Source organism: Erinaceus europaeus, chromosome 16, assembly GCF_950295315.1.
Source record: "Erinaceus europaeus chromosome 16, mEriEur2.1, whole genome shotgun sequence".
Classification (NCBI taxonomy): domain Eukaryota; kingdom Metazoa; phylum Chordata; class Mammalia; order Eulipotyphla; family Erinaceidae; genus Erinaceus; species Erinaceus europaeus.
In genome coordinates, this window is record NC_080177.1 from 70,786,566 (window position 1) to 70,805,971 (window position 19,406).

At 41.0% G+C, this 19,406-nt stretch overlaps 1 pseudogene; it reads right to left on the bottom strand.

Annotated features, from left to right (window-relative positions):
• Positions 1-15,740: 15,740 nt before the first annotated feature.
• LOC132533392 (T cell receptor alpha variable 8-4-like) lies at positions 15,741-16,239 on the bottom strand (annotated as a pseudogene).
• Between the last annotated feature and the right edge of the window lie 3,167 nt (positions 16,240-19,406).

Consider the following 19,406-nt stretch of genomic DNA (forward strand, 5'->3'; position numbering starts at 1 on the left):
CCCTTCTACAGCCTTGAAAACAGGAAGTCATTGTTATCACACACACACACACACACACACACACACACACACATATATATAATGATTTAATAGCAGGGAGGGCAAGGCCACCAAAGCATGCATGTGCCAGGAAAGAAAGGAGAAGCTCCCAGCAGTGCTTTGGCCCAGACACATTCAGGTGAGACTGGATCTCACATAATTTCATCTGAACTCTAGTCCTGGCTGTTTCCTACATGGCTTCAGTCAGAAGGTTTAGGAAATAAACTATGTCATTGTGGGGTGCAGAAGGTGGTCTGGCTTCTGTAATTGTTTCCTCGCTGAACATGGTTATTGACTGGTTGATCCATACTCCCAATCTGCCTCTCTCTTTCCCTAGTAGGGTGGGGCTCTGGGGAAGCAGAGCTCCAGGACATATTGGTGGGGTCATCTGTCCAGGGAAGTTTGGTTGGTATCATGCTAGCATCTGGAACCTGGTGGCTGAAAAAAAAGAGTTAACATATAAAGCCAAACAAATTGCTGACTAGTCATGAATCTAAAGGCTGGAATGGTTCATATTAAGAATTGGGGGGTCTCCGTTCTATAGATAGTTAGTAGGCCTATTTTAGTTATATTCCAAAAGCACATGACTATACTAGTTTTTTTTTTTCCTGAGCCTGACATCTAATATGCAGGTAGATCCAAGTTATTGTCAGGGGAGATGATGTCATGGCTGGAAAAAGGACCAGAAAGCTGGATCAGGGAAGAGTGCCTCCCAAATATAGGAAAGGTATATAAATATTGTTGACTATAAACGCCATTGATTTGATCTGATCTGGGCCCCGTATTCAACTTAGGAGCCTATGTGACCTCTGCATCCCTGTAGATCTGAGCTCACATTCTGTGGTCATGAGTAGGAACATTCCAAGCTGTCTCTATCTTAAAATCATTATCATCTCAGCCTTAGCATTGCTTCCTTAGATTGGCACCAGATATCTCTATGCTTGTCCCTTCAAATGTTAAGGAGAAGCACAGAGGCAGAGTTCCACTTAAAAATCAGTGATATTTCATATCATGCAGAAATATGTCCATTGCACACAGGTAGCTATACACACTACCACAGGATGGAGGCTTTCTAGCTGCTTCTGGATCCAGCCACTTTTGGAACCAGGCAGTGGTGCACCTGGCTAAGCACACACATTACAGTGTGCAAGGACCCAGGTTCAAACCCCTGATCCCTACCTGCAGGGGAGAAGGTTTCACAAATGGTGAAGGAGAGCGACAGGTGTCTCTCTGTCTTTCTCCCTCTCTCCCTCCTCCTTCCTTCTCAATTTCTCTGTCTCAAATAAATAAGTAAAAATTTTAAAAAATAATTTTTAAATACATACCATTGTATACATTTTCCTTCCTAGTAATGATGGATCTGGATCCAGAAGCAGGTAGAAAGCCTTGATCCTGTGGTAGGGTGTACAGCTGCCTGCATGCAATGGTATAATTTGACCGGATATAGATGCTATATGAGGGGAGAAACTGTCACGACCTTGAAAATGATTGGGTATGTGTTAGACTTCATTAGTACTCTGGTGTCTGTCAAAGAGTGTGAATTTTCTTTTAGCTCTTGTGGTAACTAGTGGCCAAAGATACAGCGGTTCAGACTGGAGCATCTGCTTCTTTCATCATCCTTCCTGTCTGATGTGGGCCTAGCATTACTGTTCTCATCACATCAGATGTGTGATGAGAGCCCTTGGATCCCATGACAATGGAACTAGTGACTGATAGTAAAAGTTGGAGGCCAACAACAACAAGGAAAATGAAAGTTATTCTTGCTTCATGTGATTATCTTTTAATATGTATTCTTCTCACTTCATGTGGAAAAAAAGAACTATAAATAAAGTTATTCACAAGAGTATGACTGGATCGCTATGGTTAGTCAAAACTTCACTGTTTTTAATTCCAGATAAAACCTAAAGATAGGGGGTCGGGCGGTAGTGCAGTGGGTTAAGTGCACATGGAGCAAAGCACAAGGACCGCCGGAAGGATCCCAGTTCGGGGCCTGGCTCCCCACCTGCAGGGGAGTCGATTCACAGGTGGTGAAGGTATCTATCTTCAGGTGTCTATCTTTCTCTCACCCTCTCTGTCTTCCCCTCCTCTCTCTATTTCTCTCTGTCCTATCCAACAACAACGACATCAATAACAATGATAATAGTAACCACAACAATGGTAAAACAACCAGGGTAACAAAAGGGAAAAAATGGCCTCCAGGAGCAGTGGATTTGTGGTGCAGGCACGGAGCCCCGGCAATAACCCTGAAAGCAAAAAAAAAAAAAAAAACCTAAAGATACTGAGAATTTTGACTTCATAAAGGTATGGATATTTTTTAAGGATGCCAAACTCCAGATTTATATATTCCCAAATTTATAAAAATATATTTTCTATATTATGCAAAGCCTTATCCAGGAATCAATCACATCTGTGGGAAGAGCTTTAGCCCCTTGTGTCCTGAGGCAAAGAGGAACCCAACAAGTTGTAGCTGTCAATCAGTGTCAAGGATAAGTCTACACAGAATCCTTTATGTTTAATCAACTTTTCTTCCCTGATCCAGTGCCTAGATTTTATGCAAGTATGCTTTCTCTTCTGATAGCAACAGAGACAGAAATAAACCACAGCACTGGGACAGTTACTATAGCAACATAATTTAGAAAGCTGGGAGAAATTGTTAATGGAAAAAGTAGTCATTAATGCAGTTATCTGGAGACAACTGATACCCAAGCTACAAAAAGACTCACAAGTAAGTTGTGTTAGCAAAGCCCAGAAAAACCTTAGAATTAGAGAGGTCTCTAGAGTACCAATGGAGTGTTAGATTGGTGAATTGTTTGGAATTAACAAAAATAAATATAGCATCCAATATTCAACCCATCTTATAGACCTGATTTATCACAAATGGAGATTAAAAGTAAGCATTATGGAGTTCAGTGACATACAATATCACAATCTCAGTATAAATCAGAAGAAAGAACAGATAAATGCCCCCTATCAATTCAAAGATGACTGTGATTTTTAACATGAAAATAGCCAAAAAATAGTGAAGAGAGGTGAACTTTAAATGCTCATGTAGGAGAAATGTTAAGCCTAAATCCTTCAGTGGATTAAATAAGACTTCATTGCTTGTTTTGGTGTGAAATATGTAGATCTTCTTTCTCCGGCCATGTATGTGAAGATATATGACAGATGGACTAGCTCTGAGGAGGGAGCAAAAGTGAAGGAATAGATATTACCCTTATTTACCCAGATTATTTCATATAGGCTTGAGTAACCGTCTAGTTCACTTGGAGTTATGCCAAAAGAAGAGGCATAATTTGGTGTATTGCACCAAAGTAAAAAGCTCTGGGGTGTGGGGGAGGGTTCAGGTCCTGGAACATAATAGCCAAGGAGGACCTAGAGGTTGAGTTGTTATGTGGAAAACTGAAAAACGTTTTATGTGTAAAAACTACTGTATTTTACTGTTGACTGTAAACCACTAGCCACCCCCCACATAGAAAAGAAGAAGAAGAGGCATAGTTCTAATTGCTCTAGATGGTAACTCAAACTGGTGGCAGTTTGAGTGGGTTGCATTGGATCGACCTTCTCGTGGTGCATCCCGTGAGTACCCATTCATTGGGGAAACTGATGATCCTTCCTAGCCGACTGAATCCACATGGATCCCAGTCACTTTCAAAGCCAGCAACAAGGAGCTCCTGACAGTTTTGCTGTTGACTGGCTACGGAAGAAGGGCAAACGCTAGAAGAAGAACTGGTGCCAGTAAGACAGCATTTATTAACAGTTCAGTGAGCTGAGGGAACTGCAATGATTAGAATGCATTATTAGTCTATCTGCATTTCTCCCTGATGGCTGCAAACACTGAAAGTCACAGAATTGGTCATTTTCCACCCAACACGTAGCTCTTTTTGAATGCTGGCAGCAGAGCAGCACCTGCCAAGAGTTTAGGTATGGGCTCCAGGTGTCTGCAGAGCACTGTGTCACAGCACAAAGGAATGCGGCTGAATCTTCGGGCTGGGCTCCTCTGATGTATAAGGAGCTGGAGCCTTCCTTCATATCGAGTGCCTCCTATTCACCCTTCCTCTTTTTCATCCCCATTGGAAGAAATCACAAACAGGACCTGGGAGCTTTCTGCAGTGTCCCATCTGTACCAGTGCAAACTATAAAAAGAGCTGGTAGAAAAAGTGCAGCTGAAATTGGTGCTGTTTCCGTCCTGAACACATTGCAGCTGTGGACTCTGCTCCACATTCAGTGCACTGCTCTCTCCTGAAGAGAAAGACATGGACATACATAGAGATTATTCTCTACAAAGCTTTTATTTTCTTCACACAAATCCCAATAAAACGGACAGATCTGACTGTGTCCTCTTTCCCACCACCGCCCCAGATATTTGAGGAAGTCTGGCAATTCAAGGGCTTACAGCCAAGATGAAGACATAGGACTAGTAGTAAAGTCGGCAAAGGATTGTTCTTCATTGGTCCTGGCCAACTAGCTCAGCAGAGGAATGTTTTACATGCTACATCTGTGGAGTACTTTGCTTCAAACAACAGAATTTAGTACCTGGCTGCCCAGCAAATCAGAATAGTAAATATCTTAGCAACACAACAACCAATTCTTCCCTGAATCAGTTTCCTGTGGTTCAAAAGAGGACTCAAACGCTGTATGTATATATCCACCAGGGTTATATCACCTGGGCTCAGTAACAGCACTAATCCACCACTCCCGGTGGCCATTTTTTCCAGATTTTTTTTTCCTATTGTATTTGACAGAACAGAGAGACATGGAGATAGGAGAGGAGATAGAGAGGAAGAGAGACAGAGAGACACCTATAGAGAAGATATGTTCTACGAATGCTAGAAGTTTACTTTGTCATTAATCTTCCTACTAGTCAAAAATGTGGAGGCAGCTCAATTTTCTTCAGTTAGTGAGTGAGTAAACAAAGGGAGCATTCATATATAGAAGTAAAGTTTGCTACCACATAGATAGCAAAAACAAATGTTATGGGAAAGAATTTAAACATGAGATCACAACTGAGTGACTCTTTTATGTGCACTTTTTATAAAGGAACTTACGGAGACAGAAGGTAGATGATTCTTTATCTGGGACCAGAATTGAGAAATAAGAATTAATTGTACTTGGGACATGGGGAGTGACTAAAAGATTTAAAACTGGATTGTGGCGATTGTTTCATGCTTCAGATAATAATACTAGATGTCATTTATCTGTACATTCAAAGTGGAAGGTTTTTATGGACTAGATAAAGTAAGCACCACCAAAGGTAGTTAAAAGTTAATTAGACTTATGATCTGTTTTATCTGTGCCATAAGCCAGGAACAGTTTTAGTTTGGTACACTACACACTTGTATGTTTGAAAAGCAATTTTGTATGTAGAATTTCCCTGGCAGTTCTAAAAGTTCTAGGAACAACATTCTCTTGTGAGCTCAAAACAACATTAGAAAAACAATATATGCCCAAATTGAATGGTTTTATATAGAATTAATTACAATTATCCATAATCTAAGTCCTTTTCTGGAAAACGGTAGTTTAAATTAAATGCAAAGCCTTTTTTTTTTCCTGTGAAGAGCTGAAATGAAAGAGGAAGCAGTATGGGATGTTGGTATGCTTCTGGATTCTTGTGTTGCTTGTGTTGCACTTGTGTTGCTTGCTATGTGTTCTGTTTGCCCATCCACTGTCGGCTGGGCACCCCCCCTGCCTCCGGGATATTGGTTTGGTCTTTCCCACCGCTGCCTCTGGGAAATTTGGCTTAGTAAGCGCTGATTCGTGCTTCTTCCTTCTCCTCACCCCTATCCTACGTATTTCCTTGGTGGCTGACTTCCGCGGAGGAGAGAGATAGAGGAGAGAATTGTGTTGTAATAAGAAGAGTTTGTTGTACCGGTCCCCGCTCGTCAATAAAGAAATACTGCTTCTCCGCTCAGCCATGAGTCCCTGGTCGTCTCTGTCTCCCACCCGCAAAGCCAGCCTAGCAAAAACAACAATGGGATAGATGTCAAAAGGTAGGCAACAATGCCTTCTACATACTCAAATCATACGCTAAAAAGTGGGACAGGATTGAAGGGCATTTTGATGATGTTTTCTAGTTTTCTTTTTCAAGGAAAGAGACACAATTGTGGTTAATAGAGGAAATCCTGAAAAGCTATATTCATATCCCCCTTTTATAGAGTAAGGACTAGAATTAGGTAAGACTGCTAGGAAAACAAGACACCCTCTAAGACAGTTCCATTTCTCCCCAGATACCACGTTCCAGGTGACTCTGCCAGGAGAGTTCAAAACCCAATCATTCAGAGTTCACTTTCTGTGTGACCTCTACCACACTGGGGGGGGGGGGGGGGCTGTGATGTCATTCCTTCTTTTCTCTGTCTGTTTTTGTCTTTCTATATCTGAAAATGTTGACCCAGAGTGATAAAGCCTTGGTGACAAAGGAGGGTGAGGGGAACACACACATGCTGTAAAACTTGCATCTGATGAAAATACTAATTAAGGGCTGTCGAAATAGCTCACTTGGATAGTGTGCTGCTTTGCCATGCACACAACACAGGTTCAAGCCCAGTCCCCACTGCAGTGAAGGAAGGTTCCTTCAGTGCAGTGGTCTCTTTCACCGATTTAATTAATAAATAAGCTCACCCCCATATTGGAGGGACAGTATCTAGAAAATGGGACACCTCCAACAATGGGATCGACTCTTTAACTAGCAGCATGAATTATGCAGTCTGTAGTCACTCATTTTACCTGATGTTGAGGACAAGCCAATTGACATCTGGAAATACTGCATAAATTAAGTCTTAATTTGAGTGACTTGCAGTGGAGTAGTCTTAATAAGACTAGGCCAATAACACAAAGATTATATATATATATATATATATATATATATATATATATACATACATATATATATAATCTTTTCATCAATGCTTCAATTGCAAGAACCCTAAATTTTATATTTTGCGTGTTCAATAAATATTGGGTTGTCGGAAATATCGTGATGTATTTTTCTATTTTAATATGTATGAGGAAATCTGAAAGAACTAGAATTATCTAGTCTGAAGGAGATTTTTATCTCCAAATCAGTAAGAGAGGACAGAAAAGCTCTTCACACAAGACAGTATAGAATGCAACCTAGTGAAGTCCAACTATTTGGTAGCTCTTCCCTTGAGTCTAAACAAAGAATAATGTTTATATCACACTTTATCCTCATGGATAGAAACAAAAATAAAAACGAGTCACTTCAGCTTTTGTTGTGCACACAGTGGAATAGAGAGAGAAACTGATGGTAAATTCCAAAGAGCCTTAAGATTATGGAATCCAAATGGAATAGGGACCGTATTTATTTTGGCCTGAGCCCCAGGTCCAGTCACAGAAAATCACCATCACAATGCACCAGGGGACAAAGGCTCAGAGTTTTCATTCTTCCTAACTAGTAGGACCTGTTGGGACTCTGACTTTCAATGCCCTCAAACATACTCTATTTCCGTATTTAATTCCAACCAGAAGCTACTTTGCTCACATGTGAGATTAATCTGTAGTGGGTTCTATTTTGGTTGACTTGCTTTAAAATAAAACACTTTTTCAAATCAGAAAGGAGTTCCTGTTTCTCAATCAGTAATCTAATCCCATATTCTCAGAATACTCTAAGAGACTTTATTGCTTTTTTAAATTAATTTTTATGTGTTTTCTTTTACATGTATCCATTGATTAGTGAATTTCTTCAGTAAACATTTGTTGATATCCACTAAGTGCCTGCTAACTGAGCAATAGTTAGGTCTCATTCATGAAACAGACAGTTGCAAATTTTAGTCAGTCAAGTCCCAATACAAGTAAAACCTATCAAAAAGAACCAAGAAAGAAATGGAAGGAGGGAAGGAAGGAAATAAGGGAAGAAAAAAGAGGTATATTAAAATTTTCTTTAGGTCCTAGTCAGAGAAAGAAGTCAATGAAAAAGATACTTGAGGGCAGGGGTAGATAGCATAATGGCTATGCAAAGAGATTCTCATGCTTGAAGCTCCAAAATCCCAGGTTCAATCACCCACACCACCATAAACCAGAACTGAACAGAGCTCTGGTGGAAAACAAACCAAAAAAACCCTGAACTGGGACTTGTACCAACAAGCAATTTTCCAAGTAAATTGAATAGGATAAGGGACTTCTAGGCAGAGATAAGCTCAGCATGATTATATAATGGGCTGTGTGAAGGTGAAAGTTTTATAAATTTATACTGTAGGCATTAATTTGATGCTGACATTGAAGATCAACATTAATTATTCAAAGAAGAGTTGATTTCCAAAAACATATTTTTTAAAACTTTGTAGACAAGAATAAGCACAGACATGACTTAAGTAGGTAAGTAGATATGTATTCAACTACTTGGGTCACTGTCAAAACTGAAGGCAAGTAAAAGAAATAATTGCTAGTTTTTTAACAAATTTATTTTTATGAGAGAAAAGGGGGAGGAGCACTGCTTTTCTCTGGCATGTAGCAAAGCTAGGAATAGAACTTGAGGCCTCAGGCATGCAAGTTCTGTGTTCTAACACTGAGATGCCTCCCAGGCCCAATTTATTAGGTTAAAAGGGGCGGGGGGAATCTGTTTAGAGTCTGCTAGATAACTTACCTGGGTAGTGTTCCTGCTTTGTCATATGGAAAACCCAGGTTTGAGCCTGGCTTCCTTTCCAATAAAAGACATTTCAGTGCTCTGATATTTCCCCCCTCTCTGTGTCTTTGTCTCTCCCTCTCTATCAGAAGTCAGTATGGAAATGTGAACACTTGGAGATCACAACAAAATATATTTATTTGTTAACAAGAGAAGCTAAGACACAGAGAAAGACAAACAGAACATCACTCCAGCATATGTGCCACCATGAAATTCAACTCCAAACCTAACACATACTAAGTCCTGTGTTCCACCACTGAGCCATATCCCAGAGCCCTGCTGGACCTCGATACTTTCTGGCTATTTAATAAATAAATGTGTAGGAGTCAAACATTAGGGAGTCGGGCAGTAGCGCAGCGGGTTAAGCGCACGTGGCACAGAGCGCAAGGACCGGTGTAAGGATTCCCGGTTTGAGCCACCAGCTCCCCACCAGCAGGGGAGTCGCTGCACAGGCGGTGAGGCAGGTCTGCAGGTGTCTGTCTTTCTCTCCCCCTGTCTTACCCTCCTCTCTCCATTTCTCTGTCCTATCCAACAACGACATCAACAACAATAAAAGAACAAAGACAACAAAAGGAGTCAAACATTAATCTACTTTGATGCAACATTGCTCCCTTGTGGCCATACAGAGACGTTCCACTGAGCAGTTTTCCGGTTTCTTACTATGTGCCTAACCCAGTGCACCACTGCCCCCTCCCCCCCCCCCGCGGTTCTTTAAAAACCTTGTTCAGGGATGCATTGGATCGACCTTCTCGTGGTGCATCCCGTGAGTACCCATTTATTGGGGAAACTGACGATCCTTCCTAGCCGACTGAATCCACATGGATCCCAGTCACTTTCAAAGCCAGCAACAAGCAGACATCAGGCTCAACCTGACGCCGTTGACTGGCTACGGAAGAAGGGCAAACGCTAGAAGAAGAAGAAGGGGGCTAGGTGGTGGCGCGCCTGGTTGAGCACTTGTATTACAATGCGCAAGGACCCGGGTTCGAGCCCTTGGTCCACACTTGCAGGGGGAAAGCTTTACAAGTGGTGAAGCAGGGCTGCGGGTGTCTCTCTTCTTCTCTGTCACCCACTCCCTCTTGATTTCTGGCTGTCTCTGTCCGATAAAGATTTAAAAAAAAAAAAAAAAAAAAACCTCGTTCAGCTCCCCTTGCAGAAATCAAAGCGCCGAGATAAGTAACTAAGTCTACTTGAGCCAGTAATTTCTTTGAATTAAAGGAATTTTTTTTCAGGCCCCCATGATTCTTGCTGCTCATTTATTGAAGTCTCAAGTAGATCTGAAGATCTTGGTTGACATACTGGACACACTAAGGCTCATTGGCTGTTTCTCCCCTATTTCAGGACTCCTGCACTGGCAGAAATGGCCCCTTAGGTGAGTCATAACATGGACAGAACTTCCTCCCATACAATCAACAACAGATGAGTAGAAGCCATTCATACTGAAATGTACATGTCCGTCTACAAATTCTAAACTAGACAAATGTTCTGTATCCTTTTTTAACTTATCTTTTTAATTTTTAGCCATCCTAATAGATGGGGAGAAATCTCATTTTCTTTGGTTTTAACTTGCATTTCCATAGCAGCTAATGAAGTAGAACTGTAGTTGGCAAAGTTTTTCCATAAAAACTCAAATAGCAAATATTTTTGCCTGTGAAGGCCATCAGTCTCCGTTACTCAGCCATTGTAGTATGAAACAAGTCATTGGCAATACACAGACAAATAAAGCTTTCACTGTTTTGACACATTAGTTACATAAGTATGGGGGGTGGTCCAGGTGGTAGCACAGCGGGTTAAGCGCATGTGGCCTGAGTCGCCAGGACAGGAGGAAGCATCCTGGTTCAAGCCCTCCGGCTCCCCACCGGCAGGGGGGGGGTCACTTCACAGGCGGTGAAGCAGGTCTGCAGGTGTCTATCTTTCTCTCCCCCCTCTGTCTTCCCCTCCTCTCTCCATTTCTCTCTGTCCTATCCAATAACAACAATAACAACAATGATGATAAACAACAAAGGCAACAAAATGGGATAAAATGGCCTCCAGGAGCAGTGGATTCATAGTGCAGGCACCGAGCCCCAGCAATAACCTTGGAGGCAAAAAAAAAAAAAAAAAAAAAAAGTATGGAGCTGGTCTGAGACATCTGAAGGCCTTGGACCTTCCTCTGTTTGTTCCAGAATCCAGTTCAGAGGTTGATTTGGGTGATAGCAGCTGGCTCTGAAAGAAACTCAACTTCTTGAGGCTAGGTTCCTATATCTCTTCCCCAGATCTCTTACTTTCAACTCTTATCCACCAAATCATAGGGCAGCAATGACAGTTTTTAGGCTGTTTCTATTCTTTGGCTATTGTAAATGATGCAGGTATGAACATAGAAGTGCATAGGGCCCTTTGAATTCGTGTGTGCATGTCCTTTGGATAAATGTCTAAATGTGGTATAGTTGGATCATCAAGCAATTGCATAGTCATTTGTTTAAGGATACTCCATATAGCTCCCAAAAGGATTGCACCAATTTGCATTCTCAGCAATGTGACAGAGTCCCTTTTTCTCTACAACCTGGCTAAGATGTGTCATTTCCAAGATTTTGACTATAGACAAAGTTATAGTTATTTGACTATAGACAGTTTCAAACTTGCATCCTAAACTGTGAGGAGAATCCGTTCTCTTTCAAATAACCAACTTTCTGAAGATGTAGTGCAGAAACTACTTATTTGCTGGGTGAGATTGCTTAAACAACAGAAAGCTAAAAATATCAGTATGTTTAGTCCTTTCCAAGCCCTGTGAGGAATTATTTTATTCTTCTTGTTGAGTTTCTGACAGTTTTATGAGTCTTTTGTTTGTTTGTTTTTGACTTATAGAGGCATCACTTCGATCTCGCCTTCATTCTTATATGGTATTTTCCCTATATGTTTCTCTTTCTCTCTCTCTCCTCTGTCTTTCAGCTTCTTATCTGTGCTATCTATAGGAAATACTTTTAATTCAAACATAAACATACACTAAAAGTAAACAAATGGAAAATATTCAAAAAGCAAACATAAGAGAGATGTAATTGCTATACTATTGTTACACAAAAAATATTTTAAGCCAAATATGTTCCTAGAGATAGTTTATATTTATAAAAGGACCAGTACATCAGGAAGACATAACATTTGTAAACATGCATATACCTAACAATAGATACTAAAATTCATGAAGGAAATGGAGAAAACTGAAGAGAGAAATGGATGATTCAACAATAATAATTGGAGAGTCCAATAACTTACTTTCAATAATAGACATCTTATCAACAAGAAAACAGAAGATTTGAATAAGAGCATAAACCAAGTAGGTTTAGCAGACTTCTTCCCAGTACCAACATGAAGTATGGGATTTTCTTTTGCATAGAGAAAATTGATATAAGACAAGTCTTATTATGAAACTTTGTTACATGGAATACATATTTTACTAGTGATTGAATAATGATTGAAAAGATTGTTGGATAAGAGGGGTACAATGCCAAACAATTCTCACCACCAGAGTTCCATACCCCTCCCCCTCCACTGTTTTCCTATTTATCCCTCTGGGAGGATGAACCAAAGATCTTTATGGCATGCGGAAGGTAGGAGTTCTGACTTCTGTAATTGCTTTTTCACTGGACACGGACATCGGCAAGTCGATCCATACTGCCAGCCTGTTTCTATCTTTCCCTAGTGGGCTAGGGCTCTAAAGAGGTGACGTTCCAGGATACATTGGTGAGGTTGTCTGCCCAGGGAAGTCAGGTTGGCATCATGATAACATCTGCATATTTTAAAGTTTTTTTTTCTGTAGCTGCTTCAGTATATGTACATTCAGAAATACTTTTATTTATTTATTCATTTTCCCTTCTGTTGCCCTTGTTTTTCGTTGTTGCTGTAGTTATTATTGATGTTGTCGTTGTTAGATAGGACAGAGAGAAATGGAGAGAGGAGGGGAAGACAGAGAGGGGGAGAGAAAGACAGACACAAATCTGCTTCACCACTTGTGAAGGGACTCCCCTATAGGTGGGGAGGCGGGGGCTCAAACCGAGATTCTTAACGCGGGTCATTGCACTTCGCGCTTAAGCCTCGTGCACTTAAGCCGCTGTGCTACCGCCCAGCTCCCTCAGAAATTCTTTTGTTTGTTTTGTTGCACAAGTAGGAAGGGATGCAAGTGTTTGTATTTGGTTATCAGGATACTCTGATGAAACTAACCCAGGAGGTCTTGACACACCAGCTGAATCATTGTCTTGTAGCAGCTTTTCTGGAGTGATTTTATTCTTTTTTTTCTACTCCTTTTATTAATGATTTGGAGTCAGGCAATACTGTAAGTTAAATACTTGTTTTTTTTTTAAATATTTATTTTATTTATTTATTCCCTTTTGTTGCCCTTGTTGTATTATTGTTGTTGTCGTTGTTGGATAGGAGAGAGGAGGGGAAGACAGAGAGGAGGAGAGAAAGATAGACACCTGCAGACCTGCTTCACTGCCTGTGAAGCGACTCCCCTGCAGGTGGGGAGCCGGGGTTCGAACCGGGATCCTTATGCCGGTCCTTGTGCTTTGCGCCACCTGCGCTTAACCCGCTGCGCTACAGCCCGACTCCCTAAATACTTGTTTTAATTCTGTCCTTTCACTAGCTACTCTGCTGGCTCCAATTTAGAAAAATTTTTATATAATTTTTAAAATTTATTTTCCCTTTTTGTTGCCCTTGTTTTTGTAGTTATTGTTGTTGATGTCGTCGTTGTTGGATAGGACAAAAAGAAATGGAGAAAGGAGGGGAAGACAGAGAGGAGAAGAGAAGGATAGACACCTGCAGACCTGCTTCACCACCTGTGAAGCGACCCCCATGCAGGTGGGGAGCTGGGGGTTCGTACCCGGATCCTTCCTCCAGTCCTTGCGGTTTGCGCCATGTGCACTTCACCCGCTGTGTTACCGCCTGACTCCCCCAATTTAGAAATTTTATAGGGTAGAAATAGGTATAGCAAGAGAGAAAATAAAGGCCAAGGTCCCAGAAACAATAAAGCTCTATAGCCAAACCATCCAAGTGTGGGTTAGGAATAGCAAAACATGCAAATGCCTTGTGGTGTTACTGTGCTCAGAAGAGGAGCCGTGGGGGTTTCTGCACAGGCTTCAGGTACCTGGGACACACTGCACAAAGATGAATGGGTATGTCTGTTCTCAGCAGAAGAGCTAAGCAGTGAGGTGTGGCCTTGAATAATCATGGTGGCAGTCAAGCTTCCATTATGCTTTGTCCCTGAGGAATGTAAAACAGGCTGAGGAGGTGGCCTCCAGAAATTTGGAAAAGCCACTGAACATTCACAGATAGCTCACCTGGAAGGGTGCCTGCCTTGCCATGCTAAACAACCTGTTGCAGTCCAGCACCCACCCCAGAGCACTGAAGACCCAGCAGTTAAATACATATATCATGAATTTCCTGACAAGCCTATATACGTGTGTGTGTGTGTGTGTGTGTGTGTGTGTGTATGTAAGCCCTAGCAATGACAAGGAAAAGACTGTTGCAAACGTACAGTAATGGCACTATGAGAAATAGCACAAAAAATAAGAAGGGGGGTTGGGTGGTAGTAGCGGGTTAAGCGCACATGGCACGAAGCCCAAGGACCGGCATAAAGATCTCAGTTCCAACCCCCCCACCTGTGGGGAGGGAGGGTGTCACTTAACAGATGGTGAAGCAGGTCTTCAGGTGTCTTTCTTTCCCCCTCTCTGTCTTTCCCTCCTTTCTCGATTTCTCTTTGTCCTATCCAACAACGACAGCAATAACAACAACAATAGTAATAACAACAGGGATGCTAAACAACAAGGGCAACAAAAGGGGAAAAAATAGCCTCCAGGAGCAGTGGATTTGTAGTGCAGGCACCAAACCCCAGTGAGAACACTGGAGACAAAAATAAATAAATAAAATAAGAAAGGTGATTACGGAATCAGTATTATTGGGATCTCAGTAGATAATAGGGAAAAATGGAGGGGGACTGGGCGGTAACGGCAGGTCAAGTGCATATGGCACGAAGCGGAAAGACCAGCTCAAGTATCTGGGTTCAAGCCCTGGCTCCCCACCAGCAGGAGGGTCACTTCACAAGTGGTGAAACAGATCTGCAGGTCTAGATTTCTCTCCCACTCTCTGTCTTCCCCTCCTCTCTTGATTTCTCTCTGTCCTATTCAACAATAACAACAACAGCAATGGAAACAATAATAATAACAACAAGGGCAACAAAATGGGAAAAAATGACCTCCAGGAGCAATGGAGTCACAGTGCAGGCACTGAGTCTAAGCGATAACCCTGGAGGCAAAAAAATAAATAAATAAAAACTCTTTTAAAAAATAAAGAAAAAAGGGAGGAACATGAAAAATAAGTAACTGGGTGGATCTATAAAAACTAAAATGAATCACTCTGATAACCAACTCCAAAATGCCTCAGGGAGCTTTGGCCTGACATTATGTTCAACTGAGAATGCTGATCGCTTGGGATCACTGCAGAAAGAAGGCATTTTTTGCTTGCTTGCTTGCTTGCTTGTTTCACATTTATACTATTTTGATTTTTAGAAAGAGCACCTTGTTCACATCTGTAAATATTAGCTTTAACTAAGTCCACTAACCTCAAATACCTAATTGAACTGAACTCCTTTGAGGGCAGAGACCTCTTGGGATACTGGTAAAACTCAGTAAAATAATCTGAGGATAATGAAATTGGAAATAATCAGTTGTAGTGTATTTTCTTAATGCTTGAGCATTGATACTGATATTGCAAGTGACTCTCTAATTTACCTCATACCGATGCACATGGTCAATTCAGAGGCCATATTAGCCATCACTATTTCAATTGACATGGGAGCCAGTAACTTCTTCCAGCCTTTTGAAGCTCCTCTGGCCTTAGCTCTCTCTAGAATCCTGACTCTACAAGATAGAAATGTTGCACTTCTGGAAAAAGAAGTCTTTTGAACAGAGAGAGAGAGAGAGAGCGCGCTAAAGTTTCCATAAAATCTATCTTCCAGGAATCTGTATTCTCTGTACTATTTGCTTTCACAGAGCAAACCAGCCTCTGAAAATAATTCAGGTTGAGCCCCTAAGATTTTGAGTCACAAAATCTCAAGAGGTTTGTGTGCAGCTCCCCCTGCAGTCCCAGTCACTGTGTCACTGATGGCACAGAAGTACAGGGCCCGGTCGCTCAGCTGGGCTGAGGATTTCTTCAGGTGGAAGGAAGTTTCACTCTTCTTAAATTCAGCTTCAAATCCTCTGATGCCTTTAACCAGCGGATCTCCTGATAGGTACTTGAGCAGAAGCTGGAGTCCTCCCTTGGGATATTGCACGTACCAGAAGAGATACGGTGAGACAGAAGAGGAATAGTTGCACCTCAGCTTCAGAAGGGCTCCTTCAGAGACAGTGATATGGCTGTCAGGCTGGGTCACTGACTGGGCTCCGACTCCACCTGCAACATCAGTGTCAAGTCAATAAACTCTTGGAAAACAGAAATTCTTTATTCAAAGTTAAACCTAGACAGTGAATGAGGGAGTAAATGGAATGGTACTCACTCAGAAACAAGAGCATTTCAAGTGTCAAGGTGAATGCCAAGGTCATGGCTGAGAACTGGACTTCCTTCTGGACGATTATTTGCAAAGAAATGAAAATCTGACAACCTATGTTGCTGAGTTTAAGAGGAATTGGAAGGAATTTAGATTTCTTCATATGAAGGTGGTAGCAAGTTACGAAGAGATATCCTATGGACAAAACTTTCTGCCTCTGGTGTCTAAGATTCTTTGCCAGCCACTAAAAACTGCTATCAGAATAGCTCTTCAAACTGTAAGGAAGAAAAGTTTTTGTGAGTTTATTCTAATCTTTTTGTAGAAAAACCATTTTCAGTTTAAGCAACATTGCCCTCTAGGGGCCAAATAAAAGCTAAGGACAGGGTCATAGTTTTCATGAATCTTCCCCATCTCCTTTATGAGTTTGAATTTCAAATCATTGTGATTCTGTAAAGTGGGAGCACAGGGGGAGGTCACCCACCCTACTGAGCTCTTCTTGGTCTTGAACAAGTGCTAACAGAAAGAAAAAAGAAAGAAAGAAAGAAAGAAAGAAAGAAAGAAAGAAAGAAAGAAAGAAAGAAAGAAAAAGAAAAATAAAGAGAAAGGGAAAGAAAGAGAAAAAGAAAAGAAAGAAAGAAAGAAAGAAAGAAAGAAAGAAAGAAAGAAAGGGAGAGAGAGAAAGAAAGAGGCACTAGACCAGTTGGCAAAGGAAAATAAATCAACTTAGTAGTGTGCACAGAAGAAAGACAATAATTCTTTAGGTCCCAGTTCCTGAAAAGAGGCAAGGGCTGTAAATTTCTAGTTGGGGATGGGATCTGAAACACAAACAAACAAGAAAGAGGAGTGCTCACATGACAGGAAATGAAGGGATTGCTAATCTGACAGTAAACATGAGATTCTCAGATAGAGGGAATTTTTACACAGATAAAATTGCTTGGGCAGGACTCTTCTATACAACCTTCTTCCCAGATCACAGAGGAAAAGGAATCGCTTCTATGCCATGAGGAAGGAAAAAGGACTAAGACAAGGACAAGAGCACTTCTCAGCTTCCATGGAGGGTCTCAAGTTCTTTCTGATCTTATATATTTCAAATATGATACAACCCTTCACACTTAAGGTAACTTTCTCTCAAAGTGTGGGTTAGGGAGATAGCATAAGATTATTGTGCCTAAGGTTTGGAGGTCCAGTTTCAATCCCCATCACCATCACAAGCCAGAACTGAGCAGTACTCTTATAAAAAAAAAATTTTTTTAAAGGAAAGAAAAAAGAAAGAGTAAAAGAATAAATGTACAGGTGTAATTTTGTAAGTGAGAAGACATTAGAAGATAAGCAGATATGAGATGTTCCATCTCGTTCTCCCACTGTCCCACTTGTCCTTGCCTTGTCTCAGTCTTAGTGGTAAGGAATGTTCTCATGTGCTCTGTGTTGCCTAGCTATATGCCAAATCATGGAGGGATGGGGCAGAACAAATGAGAATGAAACACCTAGCCTCCCTGAGAGATTTTGAAGACTGCCCTACAAATAGTGCTCAAAAACATATCTCAAAGTTTTCAAGAGAAGAGTCTGCACAGAACTGATAGATTTGTCTTGGTGATTCATCAAACCACTGAAGATGGAAGGCTGGACCCCATTACTTTCCTCACTGCTCCACTACTCCTTCCCCTCACTATAGAAACTCCAGGGAGTTGGGCAGTAGCACAGCAGGTTAAGCCCATGTGGTGCAAAGTGCAAGGACAGGTGTAAGGATCCCGGTTCGAGCCCCCAGCTCCCCACCTGCTGGGGAGTCACTTCACAGGTGGTGAAGCAGGTCTACAGGAGTCTATCTTTCTCTCTCTCTGTCTTCCCTTCCTCTCTCCATTTCTCTCTGTCCTATCTAACAATGACATCAATAACAACAACAATAAAAAACAAGGACACCAAAAGGGAAAATAAATAAATATTTTTAATTTAAAAAAAGAAAGAAATTCCAGCCTATGATGTGAGTGTAAAAACCAACATTTTCAGATAGAATGAGAGACAGAGAAAGAAAGAAAGATAGATAGATAGATAAATAGAACCGACACCACAGCAGTGAAGCTGTTCCCTCCAGTGCAGTAGGGGCCAGATTTGGATCTAGGTGGTGTAAATATCAAAGTAGGCAACTTCAGAGGTGATCTGTGTAGGTCAGCTCAAAATATCTATTTTTATTTTCTTTTGATTCATGAGTCTGCCACCTTCTCAGATTGATAATAGCAGAAATAAACTCATTTACTTTACACCTAGCCTTGCCTCTTGATTAATTGACCTTTCAAGCAGTCAGCACCAAAACTTGGGATTCAATAGCAACCTCAACTATTGCTTTTGACATCTCGAGAGAAGAATGATGAGACAAGTAGAGGCAACAGGTTTCTCTTCAAATTCTTCGATTTCAAACATCTTTCTTAGACTCAAAACACACTGCCCCTGGGTTAAGAGCAGAGTCATCTCCTTCAGCACCCTTTATTTTGGTAGATATTTGAATTCAAGGGCCAGAATTTAGCTTTGGAGTTTAATCCTGTCCCAGGGAAGGTAACAGAGTACAGAGACAGCATCTGAGTTTGCCAGCATGGTCCTCAGTTGGTGGTTTTTGCTCTCAGGAACCCCCAGGTGTGGTCTTAGACAATGAGATGCATCTGTGGTTGCTACATCCTTCATGGCTTTCACAAGTCCCTAGAATTAGAATAAAAATATTCTAAGAGAGGAAGAAAGAAAGAAAGAAAGAAAGAAAGGAAGAAAGAAAGAGAGGAAGGCAAAGAAAGACAGAAAGAAAGGAAAAAAAGAAAGAAAGAAAAGAAAGAAAAAAGAAAGGAAGAAAGAAAGAAAGAAAGAAAGAAAGAAAGAAAGAAAGAAAGAGGCACTAGACCAGCTGGCAAAGGAAAATAAATCAACTTAGTAGTGTGCACAGAAGAAAGACAATAATTCTTTAGGTCCCAGTTCCTGAAAAGAGGCAAGGGCTGTAAATTTCTAGTCGGGGATGGGATCTGAAACACAAATTAGAATAAAAATATTCCTTTCAACCAATGTATTCTCTTGAAAACATCTATGATTTTTAAACTCTTAAGAAATGGAATATGAGAGAAAAAAACCAAAATTTTAATGGTAGTACCGACTCAAAGCCTTTCTGTCTTGTTTCATAAATCAAGAGGAAAAATGTATCTTACCGGTGAGAAGCTGTTCCAAGGAGCCCAAAGGTTGTTTCTATAC